A 21,191-nucleotide genomic window follows, 5' to 3' on the forward strand; every position below is an offset into this window, starting at 1 on the left:
GGGACATTTTAAAAATTAACTTGAGGTCTGACCTCTAGTTAATTTTTGGAGCACTAATTTTTACAGCCGAAAGCTGGAGTTCCTTAGTTCCAGGCATTTGCCCACATATGGAACCAGAGTGTGATTGGTGCTCCAGTTCCATATGAAGGCAGATGCAAGATTGTTACAAACAGTGACACTGTGTGTATCACCGTCTGTAACAATCATATGTTGGTGATGGTGGGAGGTGTGGGAGGAAATCCAGGAGGTGGGTGGGCAGCCCAGGAGTGACTGGGGTAGGAAGTGGGAGGACCCTACACTGTGGAAAAAAAATAAAGGGAGGTCTGGGGAGCTAAACTGCAGAAAAAAGGAAAAAGGGTGGGGATGGTATGTATTTACAGATATATTTACACATAAACACATAAATACATATGTACACATATATAGACATATATATATAAGTGCATTGGAGCCCTTTGCATTTAAGTAGAGGAAAACATGAAAAAACATATTTATGCAATATTAATTTTTAATTAAGTGTTATACTGTGTATTTACTGTAAATATTTCACATTCTAATGTTCTGCACATAGCAGAACATGTCCTATGTATTTATAAATAGATATTCCTATATTCATCTGAACCTATATATAATCATGTATATATAGGTATAGATATATATTGTACCAAAAAACATTTTATATATATATATATATAAAGAGAGAGAGAGAGAGAGAGAGAGAGAGAGAGAGAGAGAGAGAGAGAGAAAGAGAGAGAGAGAGAGAGAGAGAGAGAGAGAGAGAGAGAGAGAGAGAGAGAGAGAGAGAGAGAAAATAACTCATTGTGTAGCTCATTAACAAATCTAGACAAGCCTTCTGGTATGTCTAGATTTGTTAATGAGCTATACAATGAGTTATTTTCTCTATTTTATGCGTAGTGGAGGATTTTAAACTCACTTTTTACCTCCCCCTAATTTAAAATGTTGTTGTATTTGCCAGGAATCAACTTCACCCAGCAGTGATTTAAACTTTCTCCCAGCTGATGAGTAGCAACAACTACGAAACAGTCTGTTCTGGGATAGTTTTGAATCACTGCTTTAACCCTAGCTAAGTCTATAAGCTGTGTGAACAGCGATACTTGGTATTAAGGGAATCTGCTGAAAAGCAGGCTGAAGTAAAAAGGTGTGTCATTGTGAACCTAATTTGCATCTCTTACCCAGAATCCTTTGCTGCATTGTAAATAATGTATTACAGAGGTTTTCTGTGGGAAATACAAGCCTTCTGGCTTGTCTAGATTGGTTAATGAGCTACACAATGAGTTATTTTCTCTATTTTATGCATAGTGGGGGATTTTAAACTCACTTTTTACCTCCCCCTAATTTAAAATTTGTTATATATATATATAAATAAATATAACATATTATTGTATGTGAAGAACATTGGAATGTGAATCATTCATATTTTCCTGTTGGGTTAGTGCACGTGAGAATATGCAATCTGGTTTATGCGCAAGTAGGTTTTTTTTCCCACTTTTTTCCTCCATTGGCTTCTATGGGGAAATACATAACTGTGCAAGTGATATTCTAAGTACGTCTTTTTACGCTTGTCTAGGTTAGCGCACAAGCAAAAACAGTTTACTTTCAACTCATAATATGAGCACAAGCCGACGTGCACGAAAAGCACTTCCAGCACAGTTAAGTGGGAGTGGGAGTCTTAATTAGCACTCCACTAGTAATTTGGCCCAAAATGGGATATAATATCTTTAAATGACTTGCCCATTTTTTTTCCATTCTGGCCTTAGCTTAGAGTATATCACAATATGATTGGTGTGCAGAGAAATCTAGTCTGGATAATAACCACATTTATATATTTATTTAATGAATTAATTTTCATTAAAGGGACACGAGCCAAAAGAACCTCTATGCACCATTAAATGAAGGCAGAGGAAGAAAAAGCACTGGTTGCTGTAATCAACCAAACACAGGAACACAATGGAAATCTTTAATTGTAATACAATCAGGAAGCACCTATCTAGTGCTGTAAGGCTAGGAAGTTCTCTCAGATTCCTAACAAACTGACAAACGGCTTTGTTAATAAAATTAAAAACTTTATTAAATGTAAAAAAAAATCCTAGGCAAGGAAAAATAACACAAGCATGGTGTTTCATAGCTCTAAAAGGTTATGTCATTAGGCTTATGAGTATGATGTTTGTGAGTATTCAGTTTGAAGAGTTCCATTGTGTTTCTGTGTTTGGTTAATTAATGCACCACAAGGCACTTTTTCTTCCTCTTATTTCAGTAAACTTTCCAATTTGCTTTTATAATTACATTGTGTACAATATTTTGTACATGCACACTTCATGAAACACCAGCTCCTACTGAGCATGTGCAAGAGTTCACACTGTATATGTATATGAGTATGTGATTTGCTGATGGCTGTCACATGATACATGGGGCTGGCAAATGGAAGACATACATTTATCCGAACAAAATATACTGCTTATTTGAAATTCAGATTAAGTGCTATCTTATTACATGTTTACAATGCATTTGTTGATTATGCAATTCTGCAGTATCTAATGGGCCTTTAAGTGCATCTACAAAAACTACTGTAGTGCTATGGTATGATAAAGTGCAAGTATAAATGCTCCAAAAAATAAAAAAAAACATAACACTATTGTTGCATTACAATTAGTAGTATCTACAACACTGAGGATGTGTTAAAAAATATGTTATCACAATTGCTGTTAGTCATAACATAAGCCAAATGAAAAGTAGAGAAGTTTATACTTTTTTCAGTGTTAATAAAACAATATGAAGCAGGTCAAACTTCAAATATAAATTACAAAATATCATACATTTCTTGACATTAAAACTGTATTAAATCTCTGAAGTAGAGATCACATAAGCTAAAGAAACTGCATATATTGAAGTCCTATATAGTATACTGAGCTCCCAATATTGCCTATATTAGGAAACAAATTTAAAGGGACATTAATCTCCAATAAAACTTTTTATGCATTGGATATAAAAAAACAACAACTTGGCAATACATCTTTATTAAAGGGTCACTAAACCTACATTTTTTCTTTCATGATTCAGATAGAGCATGCAATGTTAAGCAACTTTCTAATTTACTCCCATTACCATTTTTTTCTTCATTCTCTTGCTTTCTTTATTTGAAAAAGAAGGCATTTAAGATAAGGAGCCAGACAATGTTTGATTCAGTACCCTGGACAGCACTTGTTTATTAGTGCTGTCCAAACAGCAAGGACAACCCAGATTGTGAACTAAAAATGGTCCGGCTTCTAAAGTTACATTTTTGCTTTTCAAATGAAGATAGCAACAGAATGAAGAAAAATTGATAATAGGAGTAAATTAGAAAGTTGCTTAAAATTGCATGCTCTATCTGAATCACGAGAGAGAAAAAAATTGGTTCAGTGTCCTTTTAATTTGGCCTGCAACAATCACATTAGCAACAAAATAGTTATTGGTCCACGTTTGCAACTGTAACTATATCAGCTGAGGCTATGCAGTAAGTTATGTGTTGCACACATTAATTAATTATCAATACTCAGTGTTTTCTCTTTCGACTAATCCTAAGTAGACCTCCCTGGTATAATTATGGGTATAGATTTATGGTATGTTCAGATCGTTACTAGAAGCTTATCTAATAATGAGTTGGCTGGTCCAATATTGCTTGGTACTTAAAATAAATTGGGTTAATGTTAATTCACCAATCCTTTCCGTATTTGATCCTCTTGTATAAAGGATCAGATGCACTGGTAGGTGGTATAAAATAGTGTGACTCGAACACCTGGACCCATTGTGGTTTCGTATTGTTTGGCAGAATTGTGTGTCGTAATTATATAAATTATATGCGCTTCCATTAATAACTATTTGTTAGTATATCATTTCCACCACAATAATCAACCACAATCGTGCGCTACAATTATAGCAGTTGTTATGTGCGTTTCTGATAGTAAATATTCGGTTAGCATGTAATTGCCACCACTACAGTGATCATAATAACGTCTGCAACCAGCTTGAGTTAAACTAACATATGGTGACTATTGAGAAATAGTAAGCGAGCTTATAAATGTCTAATTTTACCTCTTAGGGATAATAACATTAAAACAGCAATGCTCAGATAACTTTTGAAATTTACACACAAAAAGAGAAGAATCAAAGAATATCAGCACTCCTTGAAAAAAGCGTCTTGGTGAAATGTATGTCGGAGTTATTTTTGCTATTAGAACTTACACTTCACAGGAGACCAGACTTTTTTGAGTCATGCAAACAGCAGTTCCAAGATTGGGGGAGAACTCTGTGTGGCAGATAGTGTTCAGCCATAGATCCAGAACTTTGTAAACCAGCCCTTTGTAAGCCTTTGTGTATTAAGCCCTGTTTAATAAATTGTGAAGATTGGATCCACTTATCTGTTTGTGCCGTACATTGGTGGAGTGCTATTGTTACTGAGAGCTCAGTGTTAGCTCTCTATTATGTGAGTATGTTTCTTAAACCCAGAATCTTTCAATATTAAATGGAGCTTCACTTTATGATTGACCTTCACCCTAAATTTTCAATGTTAAAGCCAATGGAATTGGAATACTTATTTAGGACTATATCCTTTATTACTATAATAGGTTCACAGTGGTTAGTTTTACACATTTTTGTATACATTTCATTATTTATTATTGTTTTATAGAACTGATTAGTGATTACTATTTCATTTTATATACATTGAATATTTGCATTATTTACCATAGCCAAACATGTTTAATCCATGTAAAGGGGTAAACCTTATAGGTAAAGTCCAATTCAGGAGGTGCATGGTCAGTAACTCAACCAGAAGTGACAACCAATCCCTGCTTTAAAGTATAAACCCATAACCTTAATGAAGTGAATAATGTTTATTAGGTTGATATGTTGTTCTTGATGCATATGTGGTAATCTTCCTAAAACCACATTACAAATCCACATGTAAGCAGAGGGAATAATATATTCTAAACTATTGTAAAGGATTATAATTATGTCCAAATTAATAAATCAAGCTTAAGAACATATTGTCCTAATGCTTACCAACGTTATATGTTTTAGTAGGACACTTTAACATATATTATTGACTCTTGAAACCTGCAATTTTACCAACTTAACAGACTCCACCAAAGAAAAATATACAGGTATGTATGCTATGTATTGGCTAATATTAAAAAGCAGCAATGTTCCGTCTGTAGGTCAGAAGCTAATTTTCCAATTGTCTCTTGAACTGGTGCAATTTACTTGAACTTTCATAATACTTTTGACTTTTGCCTATACTTTGATAAGCCCCATGTAATGCATCATCATAAACTCTACAATCTCATACCCATTGACTGCCAATACTCTACAGCTTCTTTCTCCTTTGCTATGAATGAGTACTTAGCCTGCAATAAAATAACACACTATATGTTGTTTTATCATAAGCCTATGAAACCCTTTCTAATTTGGCACTCTCATTCAATTCAGCCAAATGCCCAGGCCAAAAGAAAAGAAAAAATTGTACTTTCAACCCTTGCTGTAAGTTCTAGGGTTGACGCTCCATGCTGGCTGTCTCCTTCGATTCCTTTGAATTTAATAATTTCATGCTATAAGCCTTTCTTTCCTCTTTCCTTCTCTTTGTTATGATAAATTACTTCTCCTACAGATCATACACACAATTCCTTGAATACCCTACATACTGGTTTCTACTCATTTTGTCTTCCAGCTTTCCATCCTTTTTTTTTTACATACATTTTTCTGTGGACACACTTCTCTCTACTGCTGCTTTCAAGCTTATCTTTTTAACAAAACACTTTTTCTTCACTTACACGTTTGCCCCTATAACTGTATTCTATCTATCAAACTTCAGCTGCTTCACACAATAGACAAGGCAACAACTCATATGTCATCCTCTCACCTCACAAATTGTCCACTTGATCCTATTTCACCACACCTCATTCACTCCCTCTCTGCCACCCAAACACCTACTCTCACACATCTATTCTATTCAACTATTTCACATCCATCTTGAAAACTCCTTCCATTAAAGGGATAGAAAGGGTTAAATATAAATGTGCCTGAATGCATTTTATTTTTTAAATGAAAGCATTTTTGCAATATACTTCTAGTAAAAGATATTACTGTTTTTGTGAGGACAGTGCACCAGTATTAAAACACGACACCTTCTGGAACACAAACTAAGGGTGCCATGTACTAAAGCACGGGTGGACAGCTTCTAAACTCGCGAAGCTGTCCGCCCACCTCCTCTACACACGAGCAGCGGAGCTATTGATCTGCTTGCCGGTATGTATCATTACACACTCATCAGAGTGTGTAATGCCCGCCCCTTCAATCGCGCGACCAATCACGCGACTGAAGGGGCTGTCAATCACCGAGAGCGAGCGTGCTCTCTGTGATTTTGCTTCGCCACCTAAGAGGTGGCGTAGGCTGTAGGAAGCAGCGGTCTAATGACCGCTGCTTCTTACATTGCGGGAAGCAGGCTCGCATATGCGAACCTGCCCCGCAAAGGCTCCGAAGCAGTGAAAGCATGGAGCCCTAAGCCTTCACTGACACAATACATGACACCACCAGCTCTTTGAGCTTGGATACTGGTGCATTGGCTCAAACAGCGTATCTGTATATTCCACTGAAAAACAATAACTTTTATATAAGCATTTTTGCTATTGGAAGTATATTGCAAAAATTCTTCTATTCAAAATTAAAATGAAACCATGCACATTTAAATTTTGACCTTTCTATCCCTTTCTATTGCAGTCTCCCTTTCCTTTTCTTGTCTATATTTATTTACTGTATTGCACTACAGAATCTGCTGTCACATTATAATAAATTATAATAGTAATTTACATTAGTATTATAGTTATAAGATTAAAAAACATAAAATAAGAAAAAATAATAGTACATTTGTAATATATTTCTTGGTCCAAACACATAAAATGAGATTAACGCCAGAATAATATATCTACTCTGGCTATAATTTAAATGGGAAATGCATCAGACATGCATTAAACACCTTATAAATTAAATATAAAATCATTTATTATTTATCATTATCAATTTTGCTTTGCTATAATATTTCATCCATCCAAAGTACAGAGTATTTCTGTATTTTACAAATTAGTATATTTGGCATTAACAAGATAATAAGTATGTTTAGCTATTTTGTTTTTATTTAAAAAAACAAATAATATTTTTGCTGGAAACCTATACAATATATATATATATATATATATATATATATATATATATATATATATATATATATATATATACATATACATAATGCAATACACTTGTTATTTATATATATATATATATATATATATATATATATATAAATATATATATATATATATATGTATATATATATCAAAGCAATACGACAGAGAGTAATGTATAATTCTATTATGATATTCTATTGTTTTCATTGAAAAAATTTGTGTGAATTATTTAGAAGGATTATGGGTATAAATGAAATCTAAGTCTGCTGGGTAAAATTAAATAGTTTACTGTGCTATGCTATTCACATATTTCCTTTCAAACTGGTATTCTGAAAAAAAAAAACCCAGAATATAACATCTTTTGTCATGTCCATTAATATTTTTACTCTGGGGAATATTCATTGCACTGTGTACAATGTGCACAACTGTTCAAACTATAGAAATGCAGTTTACTTACTGTGCTTTTGTAGACTGATATTCCCACCAAGATATAATTGTCTGAAAAAAAAAGATAAAGATTGTTTAGAGAAAATAATTCTAATAACAGAACTTTTATATTCTGACAATAGTAGAATGTAAATACAGCTTAGCAATGCACAAATGTTTTAAAATATGCAAAAGAGGAGTCTACTCATGTCTATTATATGAGCCTTGTGATGTATTGCAAACTTTTAGCAGAAGTTTTTTTGCAAAGAAAAGAAAAAACAAAGAAATGAAGGGTTACAAACCTTTAACATAAGCATGTTGTATATGTTTATATTTTCCAATGGTTTCTGAAATGCATTACTGTAAATTTAACATCTAAGTACAGCTGATATTTTACCATGTATATGTATAGGGACCGATTTATCAAACACCAGCTGGACAAGGTTCCCATCTGGGAACCTTTTACATCAACCATTATGATGATTTATCATTGCACAATCTATTGAATTTTCAGCCAAGCCCCTCAACTTATTGAGTGAGAGCAGGGCTTGTCAATCATCCTGGTCAGACCTGGCTACTTAACTAGCATTTCAGACCCACTCGCACAATCCTGCAACACTTGGGCTCCAAAGCTGTATCCACTCAATCAAGTCAAGTCAAGCATTTAAGAATACAAAAGAGGCCATAATCATGAAACTCAAACTCTTTAATGTGTTCTAACCTTTTTAAAGGTCTATAAAAATCAACTGATATATTTAACAAGTAAAATATGGTCATACCAGCAACGTCCAAAATGTTTTTTACTGTATAGTCAAAAAAGCAAACAAGTTTTTAATGAATGAGGGATCATATTCAACATTGCTTTTTTTCTGCTATTCTTTATAGCGCTCAGCAGATCGTGGAGAATATAGTTGCCAAATCCTGTGTGTGCACGTTTTTCTTTTGCTTCCTGTGGGACCTTCTTTGAGAGAAATATGTGATTCTTTTTAGTTTGTAATTGGCTTAGTCCTCTTTACAGAGGTAATTTGTGTTGGCATGCTTATTGGCTATGTCATTTTTTTATTGTAGACTGTTATTGTATACTAAGTTCTGTCTATCTACTTTGAAGGTAGCACTCTCATTTGGACTGTTGATGGTCACATGATACAGCAACATGTTTTGAAAGAAAACATAGGAATTTAATTTTGCCTTTAAAGAATCGAAGATGATTTAGCCATGCCATGTTGCTTTAAAACAATAAAACAAAATGTTATCAATAAGAAAATATTATATATAGAAATAAACTACCTTTTTATCAACTTTCAGAATAAAGTTATGAATAAGAAAAAAGAAAACAGATTATTTTGCAATACAAAAAGGTGTGCACACAATTGAAAAGAACAGATAATTATATCACAGTTATCATGAAGAGAAAGACAAGTGCAAGTACAAAATATAACAATTGGAGATTGAACATCAACATCTGAGAAAGATGGAAAAAAAAACAGGATGATTGTCAGGATGAACATAAAAAATAATGACAAAGAGCTCTGAAAAGAGCAAGTAAAATAAGCTGTCAGAAGAATTTAGTAGTTGAATGTGTAAAGATATGAAAATGTATGATCAGTAGAATATGAAAGCTTATTAATGTTATGTAGTTATATATTAGTTATTAGAATGAAACTGAAATAATCTGAATTGCAGGTAGAAGCTGCAAGAGCCTAACTAGATAGATTTTAAGCGGTCATTTTATAAAGCTCCGTACGGAGCTTGATGCCCCGTGTTTCTGGCGAGCCTTAAGGCTCACCGGAAACAGAAGTTATGGAGCAGTGGTCTAAAGACCGCTGTTCCATAACCTGTCTGCCTGCTCTGAGACAGCGGACAGAAATCAACCCGATCGAATACGATCTAGTTGATTGACACCCCCTGCTAGCGGCCAATCTGTAGGGGGCGGCATTACACCAGAAGTTCACAAGATGTGCGGCGGACATGATACACTACATCGTATCATGTCCATCCGCACAATAATAAATAGACCTCTAAATATGTCAAGTCCTTCCTAAAGGGTTAAATCTTATTTATGGGAGTTTACAACAAACTATTTAAGCATGAAAAAAGTCTGACACTCAGAAATGTTGAAGAGACAGAATAAATAAAGAAAAATATCAGTATTTTGCTGGAAATGCGTGGTTCGTACTGCTTGTAGCACTGTGCGGGCAAAGTTGAAAGAAAACCTTACTCCATGTAACAGACGTCTGGGTTTCTGATAGAAATATCTAGAAAAGGACTTGGAGCCATCTTACAGATATATATTTTGAATGTATATTAATTGGATTTCATTTGACCTACAAAAAGTATTGGCTATGCACTAAATTATCCCTTCATTAATATATTTTGCCAAGACAATTGACATTTTTATTTTTTATATATTTTTTTTAATTTAATATTTTAAAAATTTCCCATTATAAAAATAAAGTTAAATCTTGATACTTGGTTGACTAAATAAATGGTATTTAACTTTAGTCCTGCATAAACGCTGATTAACTTTTACATAAAGGGATATGAAACACTGCTACTTTAGTAACAACAAATATATTAAATCAAAGTAAGCATAAAATATAACATATGCTGCTAAAAAAACAGCAAACAATTTTTCTTGTTAAAATTCCTCTACTGAACAGCAGCAAAAAACAGAATGCAGCTAGCAGATAGGTGTCTCTTAGCAACCCTTCAAAGGAAAAACTATTCCTTTGCCTTACTGGAAAGACCACAGCCCCCTTGTGAGGATGTGAAAGGAAGTAATAGACCAAGCACAAATGAACTTAAAGTGAAGGTAAATTTTACTCTATCTGAAGAAATGAATGTGTCTATTTTTAATATTAGAAGCTGATCGCTAACTTTATTTTTCAATTTTTAATCAATATGATTATTATATTTATATTATTATACTCCTACCGTTTCCGTGTATGCTCCTCCCCACCTATATTTCAGGACTTTCAATGCGGTGACGTATAGAGCTGTCCCACCCGCTCTATACGTATCTCCCAAGCGCGTGCACGACCTTCGTTTATACTGCAAATGCGCAAATCGGCGATTCTGTCAACTTTTGCGCATGCGATAGTCTAACATTTCCTGCACCAATGCGCATGCGTAAGCAGACACTTATACTAGTCCTACTGACATGGAATCCGCTTGCGCAAAACGGGAGCGCGTATCGAGTTTAAGATTGACAATCTAAATGTAACGCATGCGCAGTTTAAAAGGGAGACGGGTGACATGGATTGACGGCCGCCTAACAGCCAGAATTTCAATTGGATGTTAGGAGAACGTGATCTGGAGGTAAAAAAAAAAATAGAAAACGGGTTGAATCGGATCAGCTAAAAATCCTTATTTATTACAGTGATAACTTTTTACATGAACATTTGTGTAAAAGATGATGAATGAAACTCCTACTAATTTTGGTCAAATAATCTAATGCAGGATCAAGAAAAAGGTAACTTAACCTTCACTTTAAAAAAGAAGGTAAAAACCTTTTAAAATGATGATTAATACATATTGCAATTATATATATTAAATAAAAAACCCTTCTTACTGCTTTTTGTATTACAGCAATGGAATAGACTGCTTTATATCCCTCTAAATATACAAATTGGTTTTGTACAGCATTTTTGTCTTACCATCTTGCAATTTAGAGTTCAGTTGCATGGCTGCATTTCTTTCATGAGCATTGATACTTGACATATTTTGAGAACAAGTATTTTGGACTTTTTTGTGAATTACAGATGTATTAGCATTACCCATTGGTAAATGTTGACATGATGCCAGGCTAACTGTTAATTTAGTCTGCAATATTCCATCAGGTTTTTAAAAAGACACAATAAGATGATTTAGTAATTATGCATGCTGTAACTAAAGAATTAGAGGGTATGATGTTTTCTGAACTATATATATTATTTAAATTAATACTGCTTGTGCCACATTAAAACTGTAGTTCTTATATCTACACAATCTTTTACAAAACCACAGTTAATTATTATGGAATATTTTGTATATGTTCAATATTTTCCACATTTGAGCTGTTTGTTAACCCCTTAAGTAGCAAGTTTTTTTCAATTTTTTACCCAGGCAATTTGGCATTTTTGCTTACTATTGGTTTAATAAATTATCCGCTCTCTTGTTAAGTGCACCCATACATATTATATAACTTTATTTAACTCACAAACAGGCCTTTCTAGTGATACCATATATGGGTATATAAAATAAAAATAAAGGAATTTAATACTGAACAAACTGGGGGAAAAGTAGAAAAAAAAAAAACATTTTTATGTAGTTTTCTTTATTTAGGAGTAAAAAACACAAAAAAATACTTTATTAAAATAACATAAAAAATAAACTTTATTAAAAAAAATGTAATTAAAAACTCCTGACGCTTCCAGTGATTGCTCAGTGAGTATCTAGGCTCCATTATAAGTATGCAATCACTATGACTGGCTGTCACAGTGTTTGTATACACAGTAACTGGGATGTTTGACAGTTACTGTACTGCTTCTGGCTAGCCTCATATGCAGGCTTATAGCATCAGTATGAGATTCATACTGATTACATTGTGTATCTTATAAATGGAAACATCCCACTGATAGGCATAGTATCCTCTCTTAAACCATTACAGCAATGCCTTACTCCTGAGGTATGCAGAAATAGGCAGGTTGTGCCAACAGGGATGAATGAATAATTTAGAATAAATTGATTACCAAAAAGGGAACCAAAAAATTCTGGTATCACAGGCGCTAGTGAAAGCTTAAAATAGTGATGTGACTTTTAAATACTTTATAAGTGTTAAATAAATGTGTAAAAACGTAACTCAATTATGTGAATAAATCTGATAAATTAGTGTCACAAGAATTTGTGTTTTGCAGAATCTGCATAAATTTAATAACAATAAAAAATGACAAATGTAAAATTTTCAAGCTTGAAAAATACCCTTAGCGGGTTGAAATGCGTTGCTCTTTGTTCCAAGTATCTTGTACCCTCAAGGCTTCCGTAGAACCAGACTTCGGCTACCTGCTCGCATGCTGGTCCCGTCGGGTATTGTACCTGAGAGAGGGAATCATCCACTTCACCACCGTTCCCAGTCTAAGTAAAAGTGTTGACCTTTATTTGGTGCCTTCTTCTGTCGTTTGATTGGTCCTTTATCTCGTTCCAGCCATACCTGGATGTTCCAACTTGGACGAGACAAGCAAAATTTATCCAAACTAATCATCAGGATCGCTGTATCTGTTCATTTGGTTTCAACTTGATTTTACCTAAGCTGTCTGTTCTTTACATTATTTGATATATAGCAACTGTTGCAAATTGTATACTACACTTCCCCTGCGTATGATCAACGCAATTGTTTCTCTATATCTGCTGTAATATTCCTTGTATCAGCCACAATTTTCTTTTTTGTATCTTCTGCAAAAATTATTTTTATTTTTATTCTGAATCACATTCATTTGTATATTTTATATTTGTCATTTTTATTGTTATTAAATTTATGCAGATTCTGCAAAACACAAATTATCAGATTTATTCACATAAGTGAGTTACGTTTTTTACACATTTATTTAACACTTATAAAGTATTTAAAAGTCACATCACTATTTTAAGCTTTCACTAGCGCCTGTGATACCAGAATTTTTTGGTTCCCTTTTTGGTAATCAATTTATTCTAAATTATTCATTTGTCTTTTAGAGGTTGGAGAGTCCTCTTATTTTCTCATAGGCTTAATAGAGTTTCACAGCGCAGTAACCAATAACTTTTTTTGCGCCAACAGGGATGAAACAGAGCGCTAACAGCCCACGACACAGCCACCATACAGGGTATGACTCTAGTTCTTTAAGGGACAGTCTAGTCAAAATTAAACTTTAATGATTTAGATAGGGCATGCTATTTTAAACAACTTTCCAATTTACTTTTATCATCAAATTTGCTTTGTTCTCTTGGTACTCTTTGTCGAAAGCCAAACCTAGGTAGGCTCATATGCTAATTTCGAATCACTTGAAGGCCGCCTCTTAACTCAGTGCATTGTGATAGTTTTTCAAAGCTAGACAGTGCTAGTTCATGTGTGCCATAAAGATAACATTGTGCTCACTCTCGTGGAGTTATTTATAAGCCAGCACTGATTGGCTAAAATGTCTATAGAGGCCTAGATCAGCGCTGCAGAATCTGTTGGCGCTCTACAAATACCTGATAATAATAGATACAAGGTAATTATAAAGGTAAAAAGTATATTAATGTAACCGTGTTGGTTATGCAACATTGGGGAATGGGTAATTATTATCTCTCTTTTAAAACAATACAAAAAGTCGACTGTCCATTTAAGGACTGCATCACCTTGTTGTACCCTGTACAGCTGTGGTTGTTAAGGGGTTAAATAATATATTGTACTAAGCAGAGGGGTAATCTGAAACCAACAACAATCCTGGGTGTGGTTTCTGGATTTAATGATTTCTTTTTTTACCTTTCTGAGGCCCAGTTAAATTTATTATTGTTAATAATTGATATAGAAGATATGCTATAATAAATATTACCAAATCTTCTACAAAGCTATATGACAGTCACATGACATGTCGAAATTCTTACTTAATATTTGGAACTTTTAGAACGAACATCCCATATTTGTTATAAAGAGTTTTTGAATTTGTTTCATGAAATTTTATGTTATATTATTTTTTAATTTCTGAATTCTCTATATTTTATTACTTTTTATGTAATATAAATAGCGCTATAGGTGTATTAGTGGTAATGGCAAATTAACCCAATTTAGAGGTCAATTCAAATATTTCCAATATTGGCTCCCAATAAAGAGGTTTTGGTTTTGGCAGATATGGGAAATCTTGATTCAATTGTAAAGTACTTATTATCTGGATTGAAATTGGGAATCCAACTGAAAAAGACATATACAAAAGTCATTTCACACCTCTTATAGTTGCATTACAGTTTTGTAACCCCTTTGTACAGTGTGCAAGGGGAATCTTTATTTACAAGTGTGAGTTTAACCTTTTCAAATCCAAATCCATTGTAGTAACTAGTAAACAATATGAATGCCATTTGTATTTAGGCATGATGCGTATACTATGAATGTTTGCTTGTAAATCTCATGTTTGCTCTGTAAATCTAATTTTTCAAAAACTTTATTGCTGTTGTAAAGAATGTAAAAATAGACACCCCCAAAATAATATTCTAATAACATGTAAAGGCTCTCTTAGTGAGGACACATTGACACTCTAAGCTAAACTCCTGTTTGTAGAGAGAGGACACATTTACCAGAGCACCTGCTGCACTGTAAGTGGGAAGGGAAACTTAGTTACTTGTTTCTGAGGGGAACCTTCTTTCAGTTACACCCTTGTTCCCTCAGTGATGAGTGTCCTCCATTTTATTGCAGTTCATATTAAAGCACCATAATTTCACCCAACCCCGATCGCACTGTGGAGTTTATTTATCAGAAGTGCAACACTGTGCCTTCTAATTTTTTTAAGAAACTCATCTCAGTTGCCAACAAACAAGACAGAATGGCAAACGGGGAAACGGTGGTCATGAAGACACAGTTCCATTTGAAATCCAGTTTATGAAGATGACTGTACTGAAACTGCCAATCATGACAATGCGAGTGTGAATTAGAAACAAATATTTACAGAATGTGATTGCTACATGCAATTTCTAAATGTTATGGTCGTGATTTACATTTTCTTGCTTTTCCTACAGGTCCCATTAACTGCACAGGATATCACATATTAAATACATTTACATATGTAAATTAGTCTCCTGTCCACTGCAGATGGACTATACAAAACGATGAATGGAGCTTTAATACATTTAGAATATGTATACAAGTATACAAAATAAGCATACAACATGGTTTATGCTGATATCATTTTAATATACAGGTGGCCCTCGTTTTACAACGGTTCAATTTACACCGTTTCAGAATAACAACCTTTTTTTCCAGTCATGTGACTGCTATTGAAAAGCATTGAGAAGCAGTGCATTTATTAAAATAGCCAGTAGGTGGAGCAGTCCGCTTGTGTTGCAGTAAAGCCAAGCAAGCTGAAATTAATCAGTTTAACCAGATCTGAGCTATAGAGCAGATTTCAAAGGAACAAGATCTTCCTGTCTATAACTCAGTCCAGATTGTAATGCATAGAAAGAACTTTTTGCAGAGAAATGCAAGTGAAGTCTGTGTTCTGTGATTATTTTATTAGGTTTATAATGCTGTTTAGCAAATGTTTTTGTTCATTTAACTTAGTTTAATTATATATTCTGTGTTGTGTGATTATTTTATTAGGTTTATAATGCTGTCTAGCATTTAAAGTCTTCATTTCAAAGCTTTTAAAATAATGTATTAGGTGTTAATTATGACAATTTTGAGAGGGACCTGGAACCTATCTCCCTCACTTCCCATTGACTTACATTATATACTGGGTTTCAATTTACAACGGTTTCGATTTACAACCATTCCTTCTGGAACCTAACCCCGGCGTAAACTGAGGGCTGCCTGTACACATATACTGCTCTAAATCTCATTTGTACTATGTATAGATTAAGTCTTCTTATTGAGACACATGATAAAATGTTAAAAACAAGCATGCAGTCAAAGTGATAAAGAAAATAGGTCTTCTCTATAAATACCCTCTGCTAAAGAATTGATGTGCCTGCAAATTGGTCTATGTCCATATACATCTAATATCAAATGACATATAATCTTACTAACTGTAGCATCACAATAGATTTTGTATAGTCTTACAAAGCAACTATTGATCACAACTCAAGATTATATAACATATGAGTTATGTCTTCAGAATTACATTATTTATTTATAAGTTATAATCATTGAGGGGGAAGAAGCAAGGGTGTGTGCCCACATTGTAATTTTGCTCTTTATATCCAAAAATCGTATACTAACTTGATTTACACTTTCATAGCAAGGAACCACCACTTTCAAAATGTACAGCAACTCTCTGATGCTACAAATGTTGTTTTGTTCAGGGCATTTTATTTTTTTGCCAACCCCATCCCTTGGAATCATTTATGTGACCACCCATGAATACAAGCGGTACAATGCCACACATTAGCAAATAATTGTCACAATCATTTTCACATTTAAGGTTCTCTGTTTTTGCATGAATAAAACGTATCTCAACACAAAATAGAAAATGGTAACAAGTTAATTTTGTTGTCCTGCCATCCCTTATGATTTAAACATAGTCAAAACAACTAAATTGAAACAGCTACAAAATACATATACACAGAATGTATGTACACTTCACATCTGTTTTGATATTTCTTTGTTGTTTTGTTTTTCCATCTGGCAGTTTGACAGACCTAGTCAAAGAGATGTCAGATGTTTTGTAATGTGTTCACTAGACTGACAGTGTAGGCAATTTCTACTTGCTATTACATTCTGTGTACCCATAAAGTTCATAGGGTCCCACAAAGGAACATGACACAACTATAAATCAGCAGTAGCTTTATAGTTCCACATACGTATGTATTGAGATTAAAGTTAATTAAACCATTCCGTCATTTATGCTAAATAGAGATGAGAGCAATGCATTATATTGTATTACAAAAATAACATAGAACATCTTGGGTTACAAATGGCACGCTAATATTTTTTTTTTGCTCGAGCGCTTGGCTCAAAAGTAAAAAATTAGCAAGACCAGGTAAGTGAGTGAAATAGAAGTTGAAAGTAAAAAGATAGCAAGCGAGAGAAAGACTCAGGCGTGATAACTTTAGGACTTTGAATATCGCAACTGTGTTAAATCCTCCCTATAGTTTTCTATGGGGCACAATGAAAAAAAATCTTATTACTTATTGATCATGCGATTACCTGACACTGAGCTACACCAACTGCAATAAAGTCGAAGGTGTGTTAGGAATATTTCACATTCCTATGTTCTTCAAATAGAAAAAAATTATATATATAAATAAATATCTATAACTATATATCTATGTAAATACATACAGCTATAGAAAGAAATAAAGATAGATAGATAGATAGATAGATATTGTATATACAGGTGTATAAATGTAAATAAAGACTTTCTAAGAGAAGAACATAGGCATTTGTATTCAAAACGCATTAAATTATGTTAAAAAATGAATGAAAATGAAAAAAAATGTATATACATATGTATGCATGCATACAAATACATATTTACAAATCTAAACACATAAATACACGTATACATATATACATACACAAATATATACACACATATTTTGAAATATATATTAGGCTTGTGCATTCATTTCATTACAAATGTGCATTCGTCATGGAAACACGGATATTCGTTTTGTTTTCCCAAAACAAATGCACCAACTAAATTTAAAGAAAATTAACAAATACTGACAAAATTCATCAGTATTCATTTGTTTCCTTTAAATTTCCTTTAGGAAATAAATACTTACCTGTAGTGTGCTGTAGAACCGTGTTAATCCCGACACTTCTGCACAGAGCCTTGAGACACTCTAAAAGGAAGCTTAGCTCAGTGGATCATAGAGCCTGCGTTAAAGGAGAAGGTCCCTTTAGATCAGGCCCTGGGATACGCCGTGCTAAGCCTCCTATTAGCGTGGTGCAGGGATCTGTGCAGATGTGTGAAAAAAGGTTGGAATTTGCTTGGCTCTTCAGCATGTTATAGGTAAGTATAATGATACAGGTGAACTTTTTCATCCGTAGAAAACGAACATTTGCCTTTTTTTTTAGAATATTTGGTCTGAAAGATTTGAACAAACTGAATTTTTGCTGCTGCACAAGTCTAATATATTAATATATTAATATTAAAATAATATTTTTTATCAAAAAGTGTAAATATATATCACTATAATGCATTTTAAAGAGCACTATCTAAACATGTAAAAATCCTTTTGCATTTAATATATGTTAAGATAAAGTTGTTAATTTTAAAACTAACAAAACAGTAGAACAGATACTGTACTTACAATATCAAATATAAAGACAGTACCCTTAATGGAAATAGATAAAAAGTACAAACCTTCAGCATTCTATGCACTCGTTTTTAAATAAAGCTAATGTCTTAGAACTTATTTTTATATTAATTGGAATTGAGACACTGTTGACATATTAATGGTTATCAGTGCACATTACAGAAAAATGTTGCACATTTATGATGTAGTTATTGAGAAACATTTTAAAACAGGATACGCAGCTCATGAGATTGTACATTTAGCAATCCAATTTCACTTTCGATAACATGATCTTAATTTAGTCAGGAACATTAGAAGTTATATTGATTATGTGAAATGTTGAAGTGGGACACCTTAAAGATTTAAGATGTAGCTTAGCATACAATTTATAAAACATGCTGTGAATAACCCTACAACCGCCATTTAAAACATCTATCATCCAACCCAGACGGTTTACCATGGTAACAGAATTTTAAATACCAGATTTAAAAGCAACAAAAGTGAAGCAAGTTATTGATTGACTACAATAAGACTTTTTGATACCCCCTATTGAGTTAGCACTGCTTATATTACAGGAGCACTGATATGAAATCTCTTTTCTACTTAGCAATTTTGTTTGCGATTCTTTTCTTAAAACAAAAAAAAAAAAAAACACTTGCAGTTTAAGTAATATGCAGGTAAGAATATTAAAGACAATATAACATACATCCTTTACCCTTTAAAAAGTGTTTGCAGCTGCCTTTGAGCTTCATTATGTGGTCATCTGGCACTTTTGAAAAATGAAATAAAATAAAAAATGGACACAACAATAAAAATGTATTTTTATTCTTAAAATATCTTACATAGACTATTTTGTGAAAATACGAGCAAAATGTAAAATTGTAAATTTGCTAAATGTTTTAAGAAACTCCCAGTGAATGCCTTGTTCAAATCACAAATACTCTAAGGTTAATTTTCAATAACAAATAATATTAACAGAATAAACTGTACCTATTTAAAGTTAATTTAACACATGATACAAAAAATAAGATCTGTAAAGTTAATAAAACATTCATTACATTGAGTAGTGTATTGAATTAGATGTCCTATTATTCCTTTATATATACTAGCATATGCCTGTATACAAATTCAAGTAGGTATAATTAAAATTAAGAAAAAAAAAAAACATAATATAACTCATACTTTATTTGTCTCATAAAAAACACTGATCACCTGCTCTTTATATTAGTGGAGATGGGCAGCCAATCAAGGGCCACTTTGGTGCAAGGTGGACCGCTTCATTACTGCTTGTCTGTCAGAAAGTGTGGCCAAGCAATATTCCTCCTCTTATTCCCTTACACTCACTGTTTCTATGTATCTCATAGACAGGTGTTTGATTTAATGTGTGATCTGGGCATATGGCTGAGAGAAGTGTTGCAGTGCCAGATGTCTTATAAGAGGTCTCATGAGAGTATGTTGCTAGAGATGCAGGGCTAGAGATTGGATATTAAGTAAGACGTGGACATGTGGTGGAGGGAAGGGTTCTAGTTTCAGGTGTCTGATCTGAAGGTGCAATGGGAATATGTGGCTGGCAGAAGGAATGCAGTGTCAGGTGTACAATCTAATGTCTGATGTGGGTCTGTAGCTGAAGAAAAGATATGCAGTTCCAGGTGTCTAGTGTGAAGTCTTAGGTTGGCCTTTGACTGAGAGAAGGAATGTCATGCCAGGTGTCTGAGTTTAGGTCTGATGTGGGTATGTGTCTAATATAATGGATACAGTTCTAGAGTTTGTATATGAGGTGTAAACAGGCATATGGTTGACAGTAGGACTGCAGTGTTAGAAATAGGATGTTAGAGATTTTTGTTGTTGCCTGCAAAGTGAGCTATTCCTGGTCTCAGACATTTTTATCTAGCTATGTCAACTTGTTTAAGGGCATGTTTATATTTCTAACTACTTAGAATTTGAGAACATCCTATTACCAGCTCATTTTACTAAATATACAATTAATTTATTGAATCTACTGCATTGTCTAGTACATTTTTAAAAATATTAAACAATTAAATATTATTCATATATTTTTGTAAATCGTATATCTCATGTTGAAGAAAAAAAAAAGAAAAATGTACAATGTGAAATTTCCAAAAACATTAAAAGATAAATGCTATTTTAATTTCCAGGTAATGCATTTTTTAATTCACATAGTGGAAAATGATTAGATATGGCACATGACAGTTAACCTCTGTAGGCCCCATTTCTGAAGCTGCATTTTCAGGGTCCAAACATTGCAAGCTGGCATAAGCTGGCATGAAAGGCTAATTAAGCAGCTGCAGCCTTAAAGGGACAGTTAACTTTTTTCATATAACTGCATATAATAGACACTACTATAAAGAAGACTATGCACAGATACTGATGTAATAATCCAGTATAAAACCTTTTAAAAACTTAGCAACACTACGACAAACACTGTGGCGCTTACCAGCCTCCAGGAGATCTGTATTCATGGCAGCGTGTCTTCAGCGGAACACCGGTCAGTCCTCTCTTCAAGCTCCTCCTCACTTCCTAGGTGCCTCAGGCATACAGACGTCAACCTTTTTATGGGTTGGTGGG

The 21,191-nt window shown here is 33.5% G+C and overlaps 1 protein-coding gene across 1 annotated transcript in view; it reads right to left on the reverse strand.

Moving 5' to 3' along the window:
- Positions 1 to 21,191, reverse strand: part of SYT1 (synaptotagmin 1) — a 991,400-nt gene that overhangs the window by 710,213 nt on the left and 259,996 nt on the right. Inside the window, exon 3 of the mRNA XM_053716760.1 lies at positions 7,693 to 7,733. The gene's annotated coding sequence lies outside the window, so the exon portion shown is untranslated. The remainder of the gene's footprint in view (positions 1 to 7,692; positions 7,734 to 21,191) is intronic.

This window comes from Bombina bombina, chromosome 6 (assembly GCF_027579735.1).
Source record: "Bombina bombina isolate aBomBom1 chromosome 6, aBomBom1.pri, whole genome shotgun sequence".
Taxonomy (NCBI): domain Eukaryota; kingdom Metazoa; phylum Chordata; class Amphibia; order Anura; family Bombinatoridae; genus Bombina; species Bombina bombina.